We start from the raw sequence: 18,637 nt of genomic DNA, 5'->3' as shown, positions 1-18,637 counted from the left end.
TGCTGCTAATCTGTTTATCTAATCAGATGCTGAGATTAGGGGGTCTATCTCATTAACTTGCAGGATATTGATTTCCTGTGTTTAGTGCAAAGTGCTCTGCAGCAGCCTGCTTCTACATTCCCAGATGGGAGGAATGCAGGTTGCCTTCCTCGTACCTCATCAATCGATCCCGCCTCAGCTCAGGGTTGTTGCGCTGTGTGTGTGAGTTTGTGTGCCTGCAGTCATGCCTTGGTGTAAAAATAGCTACCAAAGCAGATTGATTGCTAGAGAGACATGTTTTATGTTTGGAGTCAGCTCGAAATAAAGACAGAAAGATGGATGGTGTTGAAAAAGATTTGGCTATTAGCATCGTTTCAGCACTCTTCCTGTAGATAAGCTATAAAAACACATTATCTATGCTCTGATGCATTTCTGATTGATGAAAAATAGACTAACACAACCTCACTGCTGAAGCTCTGACACCTTGTGTTATCTTTGTAATTAATAGCCTTACATACAAATTCTTTATGAATGTATCAATGTTTGAAACTAACCTTTTTTAATATAGCTGCATGTTCATCCATGCTGGGCATGTGTAATCACTGAGATTGATATTGTTGTATGTATTGGTTGATAGTGAAATTTGCAGTTCAAGTCTAGGTTAGTTCCACCAGTAAGGATGCTAGTTACAATTGTTTTTTCTGGCCACTAGCCAAAACTTGTTATCGATCATTAACCGTTAACAGACAAGCAGGGAGTCCCAGTTCACCGGTCAAGGAGAGCTGAGGCTCGGACATACTTTCTACATTCCGTGTCTACAGACAGCTGTTGACTTGTACCAGTTGTGCAGCCAGATGTTGCCTGCATTGTTGTGGACACCCACAGCCATGTCCCCACCGCTAGTGTAGCTGCAAGGTTGTCATCTGTATGTCTGCCGAATGTACTCTGTGTTGAAGACGGCAGATGGAACCTGCCAGCCCTCAACAATATGGTTGCATGTGTCATTGGCACTCATAAAAAAAGAGCTTAAAATGCAACAAAGGCAATTGTCGCTGCATGTGTCACCCCATAACTTGTGTATTTAATTTTTTTTATTGTTTTTAACTGATGTTTTTAGTGCGTTGAGATTCTAATTGTCAGTTAATGGTTAAACATTAAACCGGTAACATCCCTATCCACCAGCCATCAGCTGAGTTAACGTCCCTAATCTCTTAAAAAACACACTACTGATGTTTTGTTCTTTCTCTGGTTTAGTAGAGAAAAGGCAAAATATCAATGTAAGACTCCATGCCACAGGCTCGAAAATGATTTTAGTTCAAATTGATTGTACATGTTGCATTTCTGCTGCGAGGCAGTGTTGTAATGAATGGATCGTCACTTCTCCTGCCATTGGCTAGATTATGATAAATGTGTGGGAGTGGCTTCTCTTGTATGGAGCACATGAATGTGACCGTGTGCCATTTGCTGCATTGAGGTGTGTGTGTGTGTGTGTGTGTGTGTGTGTGTGTGTGTGTGTGTGTAATGCGTCATTCTGCGACTTGCAGAAGCCCAGGAGCTCCCCTTTGGTAGCTCCCATGCTGCCTCTATCCGTTATGTAACTATGCTGTTCTCACACCATTGCCCTTTCCCTCCCTCTCTCTCTCTCTCTTCCTCTACTCATCCCTCTCAACTTTGTTGTTTTTTGTGTATGTTTGTGCAGAGTGTAGCAATTTTTGGAGCCTTGGAGTTGTGTTTGGATGGGATTTAGGGGATCTTTTATGCTGACGTGGAGCTGGAAAGTGTGTGCTACAGTGCAGCAGACAGCAACTTGTAGAGGCATCCAATCAATATTCTGTTTGTTCTCTCCTTTTCTTTTTTGTCTCTACTTTTATTTGTCTCTCTCTTTCTGTCCGTGTCTTCCATGTAGTATAACTGTATTCTCTCTGTCTATGTATCCTTGCATCCATCCCCACCCACTCATCCTCTGCAGCATAACCTCCTGTGATACAGCTGGAGTCACAGTTGGAGAAAACACGATTTTTTTATGAGTGCTCTCTTTATACCAGTCACTTTTAAGAGAATTCAGTTGTACGCCAGGGAGTTATTACCTCTCGTTTAAAGAAAAAGGCAGAGAAAGTGTTTTCGAGAGGAGGTACTGGGGAGAGAATGGATTTAAATCTGCAATATTTAGGGAAAATATTTTGGATACATTTGCACTGAATCTAAAGCACACACAGATACTGTATATTTAAAGGGGTAGTTCTGACTTATTGAACTGGGGTTGTATGACATCTACAGTCATTGTATTAGCTACAGTGAATGGCAGATTGCACTATCATGCAGGAGTACTAACGCGGAAGCTAAATAGCCACAAAATGTATTTTAGCCACCTAAAAACGACTGTTTACCATGCAGAGGGAACAGAAGCCGCTATATGCTCTCTTCAGAGCCACAAGACCCCATTGACAAAACGGTAATTTCATCTTGCAGAACACAGGAGTTGCTGTTCTACCTGTGCATCTATCAGTTCGTTTGTTTGTGTTTATGTGTGACTTTGGTGAATCCAAACTAACCCGTTTAAACACCAAAGTCACACAAAAACACAATTAAACTAGCCAATCGATGCAGAGGTAGACCAGTCTGTTCTGCAAGGTAAAATGACTATTTTTGTCAATGCATTCTGGTGGCTTTGATGAGAGCATAGTGTAGGCTAGTGTAGGCAAGGTAAAAGCTTTTTTTTTGTGGCTAAAATATGTTTTGCTGTTTCTGCCCGTTCCAAAGTAATTCTACTAAATGTAATAGCATTCATATCAGAGAAAGGGGATTAAGCCTTATTATTCTCTGATGTTTTTAAATTGCATCTGCTTGATAAATTATTTTTACACAATAGCTGACCAGAACAAGCGTTGACAAAAGATGACGCACTGTACATAACTGTGCCATGGCAAGCAGCTGCACTCAGTCAGTGGGAGCAGGTGTTTGTCAGCATGGCATGCCCATTACCTTTGTGGACAGTTTTAATGATAGCGGTAACATGATACTTGGTTGATCTCTGTGGGGAAGCTCACTGTTTATTTGCACCCTTCACAGTAGAAGTCACTGCGTAGGGTCACAAACTCTACAGAGCAGCACACCTGCAGCTGACAATGTGTTATGTGTTTTGGAAAAATGCAGCCTTAAACACTGTAGCATGGCTGTTTGATATGCACATGTATGTTATATGCTATTTAAATAAATAAAGTGGTAAATTTGTTATGTCTGACAAAGCCCAGAAAAATGTTTAATGGTATGAAGTGGATGCAAGGAAGGGGAAGCCAAAGCTGAAATGCCTTATATCTGCAGTTTTTGTAATGGCCAGCTGGGGGCGATTCCCCTAGTTGCAAAAAGAAGTCTCATTGTCTAGAGGTCTATGATGAAAATGACCCTACCCCACTTGATGTATTACTTCAGTAAACAGCTTGTTAATGAGTTTATGGTTTCAGTGACTAGTTTCAAGTCTTCATGATGTGCATGCGCAGTTGCAGATAAAGATTAGGCTACACTAATATTATACTTTGCAGAGTTAGATAACAGTTGCGAATTAATGAATAAAACCTCAATATAAGCCTCAAATGTAAAAAAAAAAAAAAAAAAAAAATCATTTTGATATTAGCTTGCAGCCCATTAAGAATAAAAAAGACGAGAAAGAAGGGTTTGCTTGTGAATCAGGATAGAGGTGTAGCAATGAGTATCCATGGAACTTTATACATTTAAATAGCCATTAACTTGTTTCTGGGTTACTTCAAATATAGAAGTTAACTTTGTTAGTCACGACTTTGCATGTCAGGTGCCAGGTATATGCAGTGTTAATAGTGTCCTTGATAGGGCTGAACGATATGGACAAAATTTCATATCTCGATATTCATGCCAGATATCTCGATATCGATACGATACGATATGACTACGGCTTTCGGTGAAAACCAAGCCAAATCAAAATAAAAACATCATAATACAAAAGAGTGCAGTTTTATTCATTAGAACTCACTGCCAGTCATCAACATTAACATAAAGTCACTCAATAATAAATAAATAAAAAAAAATTAACATTTTACTGCAGCTCCGCTTTGACAATAAATAACCAATGCAGCAGCTGGTGGAAGGTGAAACATTGAAAGTGCATTGAAGTGCAACATCTTATATTCTTCATAAGACAACATAACAGTATGCAGAATCATCGTGCAGCACACGGTGGTGTTGTTTCAAGTGGTGAAACAAGTTGGTTGTGTTCACTTGCTTCGTCGCAATTTTCGCCAAGCACGACCTGCACAACACAGCTCTGGTCGACATCATCCTTTCTAAATCCAAAATACTTCCAAATAATGGAGGATGATTTATGTTTTGGCCCAAGATTAGATTCTGCACTGCCACCGGCCGCATTATCTTCCGCACTCATGTCACTTTTCTTTCGTTTCTTTCGTTTTGATTTCCCCGCTGTGAATGTCCTGTGTGTGTGGCTGTGTGCGTCTCAGTCTACGTCTCCCTCACTCCCACCCTCCTATGTTTGTCATTGGTTGGCTTCAGCTGTCGATCCACAGCAAGCATGAAATAAGCTTTGTGGTTGGCTGGCCGTAGTGGTGCGTTCAAGGGCAATCTTAAAAGTAATGTTTATGGTGACTGCATGAGCTTTACATGCAGGGCGAGCGCGGGGGAAATATATCGTTTATATCGTTGCTTTTCCGATATTAATATCTTGAATGTTCATATCTCGATAAAGATACGATAACGATATATCGTTCAGCCCTAGTCCTTGAGTTCCCATTCATATTCACCCTCTCATCCAAATATGGCTTCTGGCTCCAAAAAACCCAGATGGCGACGGCCAAAATGCCACACTTGAATCTTCAAAACAGGAGTCCACAAACCCACGGGTAATGTCCTAGTGGCTAACTCCACTTCTTACTATCGGGTCCATGTTCCTACCTCAGTTCCAGGACCACGTGTCACGGTCCAGGATGAACACCGCTCTTAACTCGGAAATTTCAGTCACTGAACAGCTCATTAAATTGAAAAACAAGTTACAAAAATCATGATTTGCTCCAACCAACAGTTGAGTGCAGTTTTGTTTTCATGTACAGGAAAGATCTCATCTCTTACAGCAAAAAACAATCAGATTGTGAGTGAGTGGGTATACTACTTCATTATAGAATAATTCCTCTAACGCACTGAACATCAGGGAGCTTTATATAACATATCCGAGGGTGGAATGTTCCTCAGCAGTCTCTTCAGGGGGGTAAGTACCTGCCAGTGTGGGGGTTGCTTCTTTTTTTTTTTTTTTCTCTCGGTGCTCTTCCCCGCTGTCAGTTTCCCCAGGGGTCAAATTTCTGTGACTGTTTTCAACAAATATGTTTCAACCAGATGGTTTATCGTTTCCAGTAAAGCAGTAGGTTCTTTCCTTTGATCTCATGTTGTAAAAAATTAGAGTTGTGCTTAATGTCTTTGCACTCGCCTGCCTGTTTGAGCCTGCAACTACATCAAACACACACAGATGGTACACAGAGGCATATCCATATGCTTGTGCACAGTGCAAGCACACAGGGCATGCACATTATATATTACATTTGCATGTTTTCAACCACAAGTTCACATATGCAAAACTTAAAGGCATGAAGTCAGCTCTAGTGATAGCTATCACCACAGGACTTAACATCTGTTTACATTTAAATTCAAGTTCACTTTATTGTGACCCATTCTTCATTTCATCAGCCAACTCTTTCAATAAAAAACAAATAAGCTAAACAACTTTTGCTTCTCAGGGAGTGTGAGACTGAATGAGATGCTTTCAGTTCAGCGGAGGATATAGTAATTGTTCATCGTGCTAACCTTCACCTGCACCAGCCTCACACAGATTTCACACAAATGTAACAGGGCTTACACAGATCGCTTCTCACGTCAACCTCACACTGACTTTCACAGAAGCTTTACACATCTTAAAACTCCATTTTCCCAACCATCTCATCTGCAGTTGTACAACACTGCATCTTATAAAACATTTACTTGAACTCCCTCCACTTTATTCTTCTCTTCTCTTCTCTTCTCTTCTCTTCTCTTCTCTTCTCTTCTCTTCTCTTCTCTTCTCTTCTCTTCTATATATATAATATAGGATATCATTTTAAAAAAAAAGGGTAAATAGTGAATTCTGTTTTATCAGAGGAAATGAGCTTATCCTCAATCTTTGAACATCCCCCTGACAGCTGCACCAGTACCCTCTTGGGTGCAGTCTGTGTCTTACAGTATACTTCTTTTCCTCTGAGTGATGAGGACGAATGTACAGGATCTTTATGACGATTAATGAATGTGTGACCAATTTTATCAAGCTTATCAATAAAGTTGTAACTTCCACTAAAAAACATACTGTTCAACGTGAACAGAATACAGCTGCTTACTAAATATCCACAAATTATTTGCGTATTGTTTAATGTTGTCTCCGGTTCTTCTTCCTTTTCTCCGTTCCTCTTCTCTTCTTGGCTGTGTCTCACTTGAAGCCACCACCCTCCTGCCTGAGGTTTCTGGTGGGCTGACAGGTTTCATTTGGTGATGGTGAGGTGTGGATGAAAAGGGGGTGAAAGTTTGACTTTTAAATGTCATGGGAGCCATGACAACAGACAAGGGTGGCAAGGCCATCTCAGTCTGCTCCTCAGCTTTTCCTGTCACATCGAGTCAAGAAGCAAACACAGAATGCTACCATCGCTGTGATTTTCAACCAGTTATACATTAACACAATAACGTATATACCAACAAAAGGCTGATGGGATCAAAGTATACAGAATTTTACCACTAAGCGTTGCACCTGACTCAGCAGCTGCTCCAGAATGGAGCATAATGAGACTGAGAGAGCCCATGACTGAGCGTATTGTGACTCCAGTCCACATGGTGGTGTTAATGCATCTCTAAATCATCAATATTTGTTTCTAATCATGACTTTTCTTCCTGCAGTGTTTACACGTTGCTTCATCTGTTTTTATGCTTACCTCTTTTGACCTCACCACCACCTCTGCCATGTCTCTTCTCGTCAGCCCTAAAAACACACAAACTTTTTAGCAAACAAACACATGTCCCTCCCTTGTTCCTCTGAAATTTGAGCTTGGCAGTAAATTGTGCATGACCTGTCAGACCTGCCAGTAGTTCTGTTAGTCTGTTTGTTAACAAACAGGTGATAGCTACATTTTTTAATTTGCCAGAATGTGTCATAATGACAAATGCCAGTTCAACCGATTTGCAAGAAATAAAACCAGTTTAAGCTTGTACACCAGACTAAGACCTTGTCTTGGGTTGAACATGTCCCCTTCACAGTGGACATTATTACTATTATTATTATTTTCTCCAGAAAAAGTTAAATAATTTATGATGCAATAAAAACTGCATAGCATGAACTCTGGTCAGTGTCTCATACAGGTTGAGAAAGTGTTTAAAGGCTTTAAACTTTTGAATATTATATTTGCAGAACAACATTAATTTGGATTAAGTGGATCATTTCTCCAAGTGTGGCAATCCATTTGGCTGAGGACAAATCTTTTTAGGTGGGCTTCCCGCATGCAGTATTCTGTGAATGAATCTACAACTAAAACTGAAAATAGCTCATTCACGTAATAGAGATGTGACACATTTATATTGTACATTTAGTCCTCAATTTATTCTCCAGTTGGAAAGTTTTTTGCTTTATAATTTAATGACAATAAACCCTAATGGTTGTGTTTTACTTCTTTGATGTATGATGCCCTGTCAGTCACATGATCACTTTTAGTAGTATTTAATTTGTTAAAGCAGCAATTTTTTCCTCTATTCTCTACGAGTCCTTCCAATTTTTGTGTGTGTCTTTACTAGTTTTGTAAGTTTTGCCTTCACACTGCCTCTTTGCTTGTGTTTTATCACTGTGCATGTAAACTAAAATATGAAGCCAATATGCAAGTGTCTGGAAGGGCGTGTGCTGTTCTGTGTGACAGAGCTCGGTGGTTTCCTCCACAGTTTGCAGTCAGAATGTCACAGACTGAGCCATTTTCAGAGTAAGATAATTTTACAGACTGCAAGCCTCCTCCTAACCTGTAATTACTTTAACAGTTTAATGTCACACAAGTCCCCCACAATGCTCTTTCCTACATTCTGCGCCCTGTTCATAATTCATGCCCTTTAATGGAATTTAGGCCAGTTACAGAAAAACATGAGACAGAAAGGTTCTGCAATGACTTTCCATTACACAATTTTCCTTCAGAATAGTCATTCAGATCTTTTGGTCATTCAAAGAGTTTTTCAGGTTTATCTATAATCCAGTCCAAGACTTCTTCTTGCGTGTGCTGGTCATTGTTTACATTCTGATTAGCAACTTGTGTGAAAATGGGGTTAAGGGATCATATCTACAACAGGATTATTTCACAAGTAGCCAGTTTAGCTAAATTAGCTACTGCAAGCTCAGTCATCACCAGACAATAGCTGATGGGTTCTAAGTTTGCATTTCGGCTAATGCATTCTGCTTCTTTTGCTCTCCACATGGACTATTTACCTGCAGTCAAGCAAAGAAAGCCGCTCAAACTGTCAGTACTGGGCAATACTAGTCAGACTATAGATGGATTACAACTGGAAACCAGAACGCTTTCCATAACAAACAGGTCCCATTGTCTACACATTCTACATTCATATGCAAAAATATTTTTATAGACATTGGAGACCATGGAGATGCTAGCATTTATCTCAAAGCACCATTGTGGTTAAGTACAGCCTCAAAGAATTTCTATCATGGCTACTTGTTTAATTATTCTTGATCACATGTACTATGGGACAGTTTAAACCTGCTTTGCATTTGTTCCTCTTTAATAAACATGTAGTTTCCAAAGTGAATGTGAGCATGGAGGGTTAAAAAGCCTCATGCAGATCAGTGCCAATAAAAAAATCAGATACACAGCCTAAAAACACATTACACTGAACATGATCTAAGTTAAATTATTCTTCTTTTATTCGGTGTAACAGCAGACATTCATCGTCCCCTGAGCCTACAGTAATTAGCGTATCACCGGAGGTCATCACTTGGTCATATCAGCCCCCAGAGGAATCACTAATCACACCCAGATAGACACTGAGTCCATCCAGTGCTGTGATTAAAGCTCATACTAGTCAGCCAGTGCAGGGGGAGCCAGTCAAGCGCCTCGGCTGCAACAGTGACACAACGTTGGTGCAATGCAGGAAAAGTCTATTTTTGGAGGGGTTGAGCAACAGAGCTGACACCATGGCTAGGAATGGAAGTGCGGAGAGTATTGGATGGGATGGATACAGATATTTAGGGGGAAAGAGTGGGAGCAAAGTGTAGATCTACTCAACAAGGTTACAGAGAGGGTTACAGGAAGCAGCACTCGTGAGATTGTGTACAAAATCAGGATGCACATGCATTTGTAATCTTTTCAATCTGTGTCTTGCCACTTTTTTAACAACTTTAGCTAAGAGAAATTTCCTCATAGCTCACAGGTGAAAACCCCAACAGATACAGCTGGCAATAGGAGCCACACAATTTATCACATGAACTATGACGTCTTCCTGCAGAAATGAATATAAGTCATACATATTATAAAACAGTATAATTGATAGGCCAATAAATGCAATGTGATTTTGACTTTGTGCTCATAATTTATATTCATAATTTTATGATATTAATTGTAGACATTTTTACTTAATATTGACAGAAAAGCACAGGTATAATTCCATTTAATCTATTCCATTTAAAGCTGGAGATCAAAAGTTTAAATGGAGTTCTGACTAAGCCTATTGCTGCCAGGGAAAGCTCTCTGTATTTTGCAGTATACAGAAGTTGTGGTGTCTGGGGTTTGGAGTGACTTTTCCACATTGACGCACCGGAAGTTACTTACTGCTTTTGGACAGGTTGGTGAAGTGCAGTTCTAAGAGTGCCTGTTTGGGTTATTTGCAGGAGAAGACTTGGAGAACACTCCTGTGCATGTGTGTGTTGTGTGTTGTGTGTATGTGTGTGGGGGGTGGGTTGTTTGGTAATTACTTTCTCTCAGGGTGGGGGCAAAAAAAAATTCTTCACTGCAGGTTTAACAAGGTCTACCAATTTGTCATGTCAGTGAGCCAGCAATGGAAAACAGTTCAATCAATTTATTGGGCTTCTCCTGCTATGATATGTTGAAATGTTTGCCGTCTGGTCACCAACCTCTGTTTACATACATCCCTTATATTGACTGTTAGCTAATGAGCTCTCGGATTTTTAAGTGGTCACAATAGGCCTGTTACAATAATTACAATATCGACTTATAGAACTATGTCATGTTATGGCAATTTTGTGGATTGCACTAAGTTAATGGGTGAGTTGGCCAAACACAAAGCACTCAATACTCTGTTCAGCAAGTTTCATTAGCACATTCGTATTCCATACACTGCACAATCCCGAATGGCTCTTTTACAGTAAAACAAATCCCCCATACACCGACTGTTGTATTTCTCAGCGCTGGCTCTTCAGCAAGACTCAATGTCTATCTTCCTACCTTCATACATGGACACAGGTCACTCATTTACACGTAACCCTCTCACATGGTGTTATCAGAGTTAAGTTCACAGTTTGAGTTCCCACAAGGCCTTGAGTCTCGAATATCAAGTAGGTTGACACCCACTATTGTCAGGAAGCACCAAATTTCCTTCACAGTCACCAATATAAGGCTTTTTTTTTAAGAAAAGAAAGGCAGGGTTTTCCCTTCTATTATAAGACACAGGGCCTAAGCCGAATGAACAGGAAAAAAACTATGCTGAAACTCTGTGTCTGAGTTTCACAATGTGCGGGGGTTGGGCAGCTCCTCTACACACACACAATTAAAAATTCTTAGAAAAAGGTGCATTTACATTATAATGCTATTATATTGATATTTTTATCTTGTCTAAAAATGACAATAATATAGTTTATCGCAATTATGTCTGGGACAATATAATGTCCAAAAAATGTGGTTATCCTGACCAACCAAAGCCGACTGACTAATGGATGAGCACTGAAATTTTACTACTCTAACTAGTGTGCTCTAAGTTTCGCCCACCTCCTAAAGGCACACATGTCTCAATGTTTTTAGGGAGCATTGTTCTCAATTGTCTTCAACAATTTGGGATTTGGGAACATAGCAAGATAATAATACCCAAAAAGTTCTTAAAAAAACACAATTTCTGTGCCTTTTATTAAACGGTTCATTTGACAGTGTTTGGCATTGTTGCTCACTTCCTCATTTACCCAGCTGGCTGCTCATCTTCTTAAGAAAACGATGACATGCTGTTGCTAAAGCTGTGAATCTCTTATATTGTTAGTCTAAAACACAATCTGTCAAATGTGGCTGCTCCATTTTTATCACTTGTGTAGACACACCTATGCCAAGAGCATTTGGCAAATACCAAAACCTGCAGTTTTGCAACTCTTAATAAGTACTTTATTAAAAGCAGGTGCATTGGGAAGGTCAATCAGCAACGTAAAACACATGTTGGCTGCTACAGGTACTTAATTAGAGTGATAAATAAACCATGCAAAAGTGGTTTAGGAATGATTATTACTCATAATCAAGACGTTTTGTCTCACTGTTGACTGCCGGTATTTGTGGCTTCTCCCCTCTACATTTATCACATGTGCAGACACGCCTCTGCAATTTTTGACGTCAGGGGGAAATACCAAAGCCAGCAATAAATTCCTGCATTTCCTACTCATGTGGACAACTAGCAGCTTGATGTTTTTCCTGATCTGCAGTTCACCTTCCACACGCACATTTAGCTGTTTTAAAAAATAAAAATCCACCCAGACAGGTCCAGTTTTATGTTTTTGAGAATACTCTGTGGCAAGTGTCCTACAGCGTTCAGCCACTGAAAGGGTTAGCCAATGTAATATTTGAGCAGTAGTATTAAGTGAACACTTTGTACTTACACCCTTGTTAGTACACTGTGTATTGGCGGGTTTTCAAATGACTGTATAAGTATATATCAGTGTACACAACGTGGCATTTGCAACATGTTCTGTTGATTTCAGTATTGGCACTTTAAAATAGTAAAAGTGGTGTTTTCTCTGTCAATGTAATGGGATAATGAAGGCATTAGAGGGAAGAGTAGAGTTGATTGCCACTGTTAGTGAGACCCATCTTCACAGATGGTGATGTCGTGGAGATTGCCTCGGGTTATGGACCATTGATATTTCAGTCCGCTCCCATCTGTACCTGCTCCCGGAAAACAGCCTCATGAAGCAGTGAAAGTGGTTATCAGCGTCCACAATGGTGGTTTTTAACCAGATATTCATGATGCCTTTAACCATAGTGTCTGGCCCGCCATCTGATTGACCAGATTTATAAATGAGGGAAAATTTAGTATATTTTCTGTTACAATTAGTGAAAGTGAAGCTCTACACAGTGTGACGTGTTTGCCTTTTAACTTTTTTGGTACTTCATAAAAATCATAATGAATGATCGGTACATTTTTACTTAATTACAGATGCTTTACACATGACAGTATTTATTAACCATTGAGCAAGGTATTCTAATCACAAGATGCAACTTTATAATAACATCAAAATAATGTATATAGAAGGTTTTAAAACCATCAAGCAAACATTAACAAATAGTAAATATAGTTTCTGAGATTTTAGGATGTATTCAACAATTAACTGTTAAATAACATAAATCATGGCATTACTAAAATAGAAAACAGTTCTTATCATTTAATTTCATTGTCTAACAGTAAAATAGCTAATTGTATTGTTTTTAATATTATAAAGTAATATTAAGAATGAATTTACCATTTACTCATGATGATTATAATGATGATAAGTCTTACCAACTTTGTTTGTATAAGTCAGTCATGTTTATTTTTGTGTGAATCTATTCATATATTTTTAGTTATGAATTATGTTGAAGGAATACACATTTGTATGGTGGGAAGTTATGAGAACATACACACCATAATTATCTGTGCCTTTGACAGATTGATGGGTATAGTGTTAGAGGCTAAATCTTATGTCTTATAAATATTTTCCTGCAGTGTATAATTTAGCACATTACACAGTCTACCTTATTAAACCACTGTCAGATTTAGATGAATCCATTGTGAGCGCCTTGATAATATTGTTCTCAGAATAAACTTTGGGCTACAGTATGTAAAGCTACAATAGATAAATGTTGGTTATGTTTCAGAAAGCATATTAAAGAGCTTAAATCAAACACAAGGATTTTCTATTTTATTTTAGAGTAATTTGTCTTATAGTTAACTGGATAATATTTACTGTATGTGTGTACGTCGTTTTTATCATCTTAAAAGTGAAATAACTGATTCATAATACTTTGATTTTATTGTAATCTTAATATTACAAATATAGTAACCAAAATGTTCAAGGTTTGCAATGTTATTATGCAAATGTTCAGATGTGAAAAAATGTTGAAAAAGTACTGATAAACACACAAAAAAGACTATTTTGGACTGAAAACCACAAATAAAACTAGTGGCACTATGCAATTCTTTTTACTTTTTGTGTGAACATCAAAAAAACAACATAGCCAATACCTCATGTTAACGTATGAAATGTGCATTAGATGAAAGATGGCACTAAGTGGCCATGAGAGGTAAGTGCACGTTGTGTTGTACAGTCTATGTGCAGGACAGTATTTTCCGTGCGGTTTTTACCGATCATTAATATTGTAAATGGTAACACTACCTGTTGGGAATACAACTGTGGTTTAAAAATTAAAATTAACATTCAGTTTGGCACACACACACTGAAACAGCAAGCAGGTAACCGGCGACACTCCGGTTCAGCCCGGTTGCTAACCTCTGGGGCAAGAATGCCCAATAATATAAATAAGTAAGATGTCTATGCTCTATATACTGTACATATATATGTATCTCTCACCTCTGACTGCGGCTGCTGCTTTGTTGTATTATAATCCTGCATATTTCCCTAATAATTAAAAGCCCTCCTTTCTGTCTTTTGGTCTGCCTTAAAATCAAAGAGTCTAAAAAAAAACCCTGTGCTCCACAAGTGAGCAATTTTTTGGGCACTTAAAGATTCTTCACATTCTACAAATGGCCCTTGAAGCCGCCATGTCCCCATTAGATGTGGGAATCTAATTACAAATATCTGATTTGAAGGGGGAATGAGTTAACCTTTGCTCAAATGCCACTGCATAACCATCTGTGAATGGCAAGGAGGAGGACTGGGCCCAAGGCATTTCCACAGCGACACACAGAGTGATGGACAGCTGGCCTACCTCAAAGGAACAAAACGTGCAGGGCCCAGTTTTCTCTCAGTCTCTAGAGATATTCTCTTTCCTATTTGAATTTTGAATGGACATTTATAATTAATTTGCTGATTATATGATTGAGCTGTGCTGTTGTGGATTTAATTTTCCTTTGAATATATGAAATGCTCACTGCGGTATAGAAATGTCATTTGGCTGCACGGCAATTCCATAATGTGATTTTGCATTAATATGCACCTAACATTGCTTTTAAGGTTCATGACCTGAAGCATTACATCATGTCTGTTTTGTTTTGCAAAACACCTGCAGCTGAAGCCGTTGTGCCTGTGGCAGGCTGTGCTGCTGCACCCGCTCTGTGATTGGACTGTTGAGGTTGTTCAGTCTGTGTTCTTTGCACATCGATCAGCAGATAAATGAAGAAAAGTACTTTGCTAAATGTCAGTACGCATGAAATCGATATGTACTTGTTCCACTGTGTAATCCAGCCTCTTTCTCCCTGATGCCCAGTTACACAGAGCCACGTTGGACCGCTAATGTAATGGAAACGGCCTGCTGATTCAAATATGATGTGATATTTTGTAGATGGAAAGTACATTTGTCTGCTTACAAGCAGGGGTCACGGCAGATGATGGGTTAACACTGTGCTTTATGGCTGTAATATGTCATTGTGTTAGCTTTTTTTCAGGCACACATAGTCGTTTCAAGGTTTCTGTGTCCCTGCAGCATGGCAGCATTTGATCTTTAATTTAATCCTCATCAGCCGTACCTTTTTTCTGTCGCTTCTACACTTGCACCCTCTGTCTTTTCTTCTCCTGGCCCCATTGATGAGATAAGCCTCATCATTGCGCTTCCTGTTCTAAAGATGCTAGTACACCCACTTCAACCCTCTACCCCACCTTCGCTTTTTAATCTCTTTTTCTCTATTTCTCTCTCACCCCCTCTCCTGCTTTCTATATTTATTCTAATCTCTCTCTCTCTCTCTCTCTCTCTCTCTCTCTCTCTCTCTCTCTCTCTCTCTCTCTCTCTCTCTCTCTCTCTCTCTCTCTCTCTCTCTCTCTCTCTCTCTCTCTCTCTCGTTGCAGGATGAGTCGTGACAGCTCACTAGTGTTGAGAAGAGCAGGGGCCAACAGCCCCCAAAGCGGGGTCTAAGATTATGTAATACCACACACATACGAGCAGAGACATATAGTGTGTGTTCTATTATTAGAGAGCTGGCCCCAGTTTCCATTTATATGCGAGATGTCTGACTCGATACAATTGTTTTCAGAATAAATCTGAAAAACAGATGGAGAAAATGTTTGTTTTTTTCGGTACGTGTACCTAATGGATAACAGGTGCATCGTGCTTTCTAGCTTTTTTTCTTCTCGCCTAACTTTAAAAGATAAATGTTCTCCCTGTTGCTGCCTAAACTGTCAACCCTGCCTGTTTACACAACTGCCCACATCCCCACAGAGAACTGCATTTCTGTCTTCATTTTCCCGCAAGTAGATTCCTCAACATTCAGCCTCGCTCCACCCTATGCGAGAGTGGCTGTTGTGGCTGAAGGTGCAGGCTTACAGAGGCTGTGAGGTGGTTTGACTTTTGGCAGGAGTTGAGAGGCTGCTGACGTGTGTGTTGGGCAGGATGTGTGTAAGAAGCAGTGCTGGATCCTGTTTTTCAAACCGCAGCAACTGGAGCTTCGCCACAGCTATGGCCCTTAATGCGAAACACACACACAAACACAATCTTAGTGTGCTAACCCCAACCTCGACTCATAACTTCCTTGCCAACACCACTGGCACACAAATGTGTGAATTGATATGCGCACGCGAAGACACTCATACGCGCATAGAAACACTTACACAGACAGACATGAACTAACAGAATATAATGAATTGTAGATTAGCTGTGATTTATCTCATTATTTTACCAATTGAATACATATAAAGCACAATATGGGGCCCCAAAGCCTCAGAAGAATGCATTATACTGCGGTAAGGCCAAGACATCCTGTATAACAAGTTTCTTGAAACAAACATACCTTGAGAGGCCCCCTGCATGCTTTCACAGTCACACACACACACACACACACACTCATGCAGTGAAAAATAAGATGGCATTTGTTGTGTGGTTTGAAATTTCATGGTTCAGTGGCCTGCATGCAGAGACTGGAGACAGACAGAGGGTGTGCTTAGAGTAGCAAAAACATATAAACAAAGTGACGGGGCAACAGCAGCGCTTGCGTTGTTATGACGAAGGAGTGCTGTGATAGAAACAAACACACATAAGAAAAGAAAAGTAGAGCGGAAGATGGAATTAAGGGGAGGAAATGAGGGGAATTACTTCTGTCAACACTTTGCCCATATTACTTTATACAGTAGGGGCTTTCTGTGTGAATATGTGCATTCCTGTTTGTATGCAAGTTAAACATGTGCAGACGTGTTCCTCTCTGAATGAAGCAGAGCAGCGTGTGGTAAGAGGATCAATAGGTTTAGCAGACTGGATACTGAAGCAGCAGGCACACCTCTAGCACAGGGTCAGGACATCCCACTGACTGGAGCAGGCAGGGAGGGAGGGGGAGAGAGCAGAGCGAGCGACACACAGACAAGGGGAGATACCGAAGAGGCACTTCACTGTTTTTTTTTCTAGCTCTCCCCATTTCCTCACTTCCCTTCCTGGGAGGTTGTGAAAGGGCAGAACCGAGAGGGAGACACAAAGTAAGAGAGACAAAAGAGGGCAAAGCTGAGAGGATGAAAGCGAATGTGAGTGTGTGAGTGACTCTGTGTGTAACATGCTCTGTCATGCTGGTGTGACTACCGCTGCCTCTCCAACTGGCGTCGTTGGTTGTCAGGAAAAGGAATGTTTTCCGGAGGAATGAGTCCCTGAACCGGTTCACCATGTGGATGTGGGACAGTAATTTCCAAACCTTTGCTGGAAGAATCCCACGGAAAAAAGAGCAGTGGCCGGAGAGCTTAGCTGGTCGTGCGGGGTGGCCGCCTGTGTGCTCGCACTGCTGAGACTCTCTCGCTGAAACACAGAGTTCACTCTGGGCTCAAGTCAGCCCCCACTTCATGTTTCTTTTTTTTACTGTCACATTTATAGGGATTTTTATTTCCCTTCTGGAACCCAATGGATTTTATGGTGCTATGTTGTTTGACTTTTAAGATTGCCTTGTTGGATGTAAGCCGGCACTTTTTGCAGTGATGCACTAGGAACAAACCAGCGAGGCTGGAAGTTCAGAAGGGGCTCTTTACTGGAAGACTGGCCTGAATGGGCGCATCACAGCAGTGGACAGCAGTATGGTTGACTATGGCCTATGGATACTGTGGGACAGTGTCTTTAGATAGATAGCTAGATAGATAAAACAGGTAGAGGGATCAGTCCTGACTCACCTTTAGTATGAAACCTGGACATTGTCCAGGTGTTCCCAGTGACGGGTCCATGATGCACCTCAGCCATTTCCCTTTCAGAAGGCATTCCTGGATTTGGTGAGTACTGGAAATAATGTTGGCTTAATGATACATGCTGAATTGTTTACTTTTGCAGTGCTATTTTGTATTTTCTTTGCTTTGCTGCTGCTTTACTGAGTACATGAAGTACGTGCATGAGTTAATTTAAAACACATAAAATGTGAATTGGCATGCAGATTCATTTGTGGGCGTGTGTGTTGTTTTTGTGGTATGGTTAAAGCTCCCTTAAGGCTAGCCTAGCCTAGCCCAGCCCAGTGTCATTTTTTTCCCCCAGCTCAGCTCAGATGTATTCAGGGAAATTTATTGTTAAATGGGCCAGACGTTTCCTGTCATTTTCTCCCACACTAAATGTTGATCAAGTCGAGGGCTAAGACGAATAGCAGGCACACAGAGGTATTGTAATGCTGTGATGGGGACAGATTTTTAAGAGTTAAACTAGGTGGATAAACATCTTTGGGAGGGGGTTGGGGTGTATTGTTGGGTTTCTCTGCTGTCTTGTTTTGAGTAGTCATACTTAGGCAGGGTATCTTGTGGGAATAGTTGTCTCACAACTACGTTATAAACTGGGAGGGACACAGAGGAGTCAGTGATGTCATCATAGTGGGCTGTTGAGTATGAACAATGCTCTTGTTTTTCCAGTCGTCATGCGTAAAATATATTAAACCCATTCAACAAATGGTAGTGAGGGTCGTTATATTGTTATATAGCTATCAGATCGGCTTTTCTTGGCATTATCCTTCTCTGTGGTGTGACAGTACAAATGCACACACATACCACAGTTACTGCATTTTACCACAAGCTTAACCACATTTTTGTCTTTATTTCAGTCACAAAGAGGCCTGCGCCTCTGGGTATTCTCTTTGCCTTGTTTTAAAGCTAAGCACAGAAGGCACACCATATTTCAGTCTTTTCTCTGTTGTTTCTCTTCCTTTACACTGGGATATGATGCACGTAGAGGCAGGAGGATGTGGAAAGATGAGCTCTATG

General features: G+C 40.2%; 1 protein-coding gene across 4 annotated transcripts in view; it reads left to right on the top strand.

The window, feature by feature from the left end:
• The window catches only part of pde4d (phosphodiesterase 4D, cAMP-specific), a 193,289-nt gene that overhangs the window by 113,592 nt on the left and 61,060 nt on the right, over nucleotides 1-18,637 (top strand). The gene's annotated exons all lie outside the window — the stretch shown is intronic.

This window comes from Centropristis striata, chromosome 7 (genome assembly GCF_030273125.1).
Source record: "Centropristis striata isolate RG_2023a ecotype Rhode Island chromosome 7, C.striata_1.0, whole genome shotgun sequence".
NCBI classification, from domain to species: domain Eukaryota; kingdom Metazoa; phylum Chordata; class Actinopteri; order Perciformes; family Serranidae; genus Centropristis; species Centropristis striata.
The sequence above is the reverse complement of the archived record's forward strand: the minus strand, read 5'-3'. Positions and strand labels throughout refer to the sequence as shown.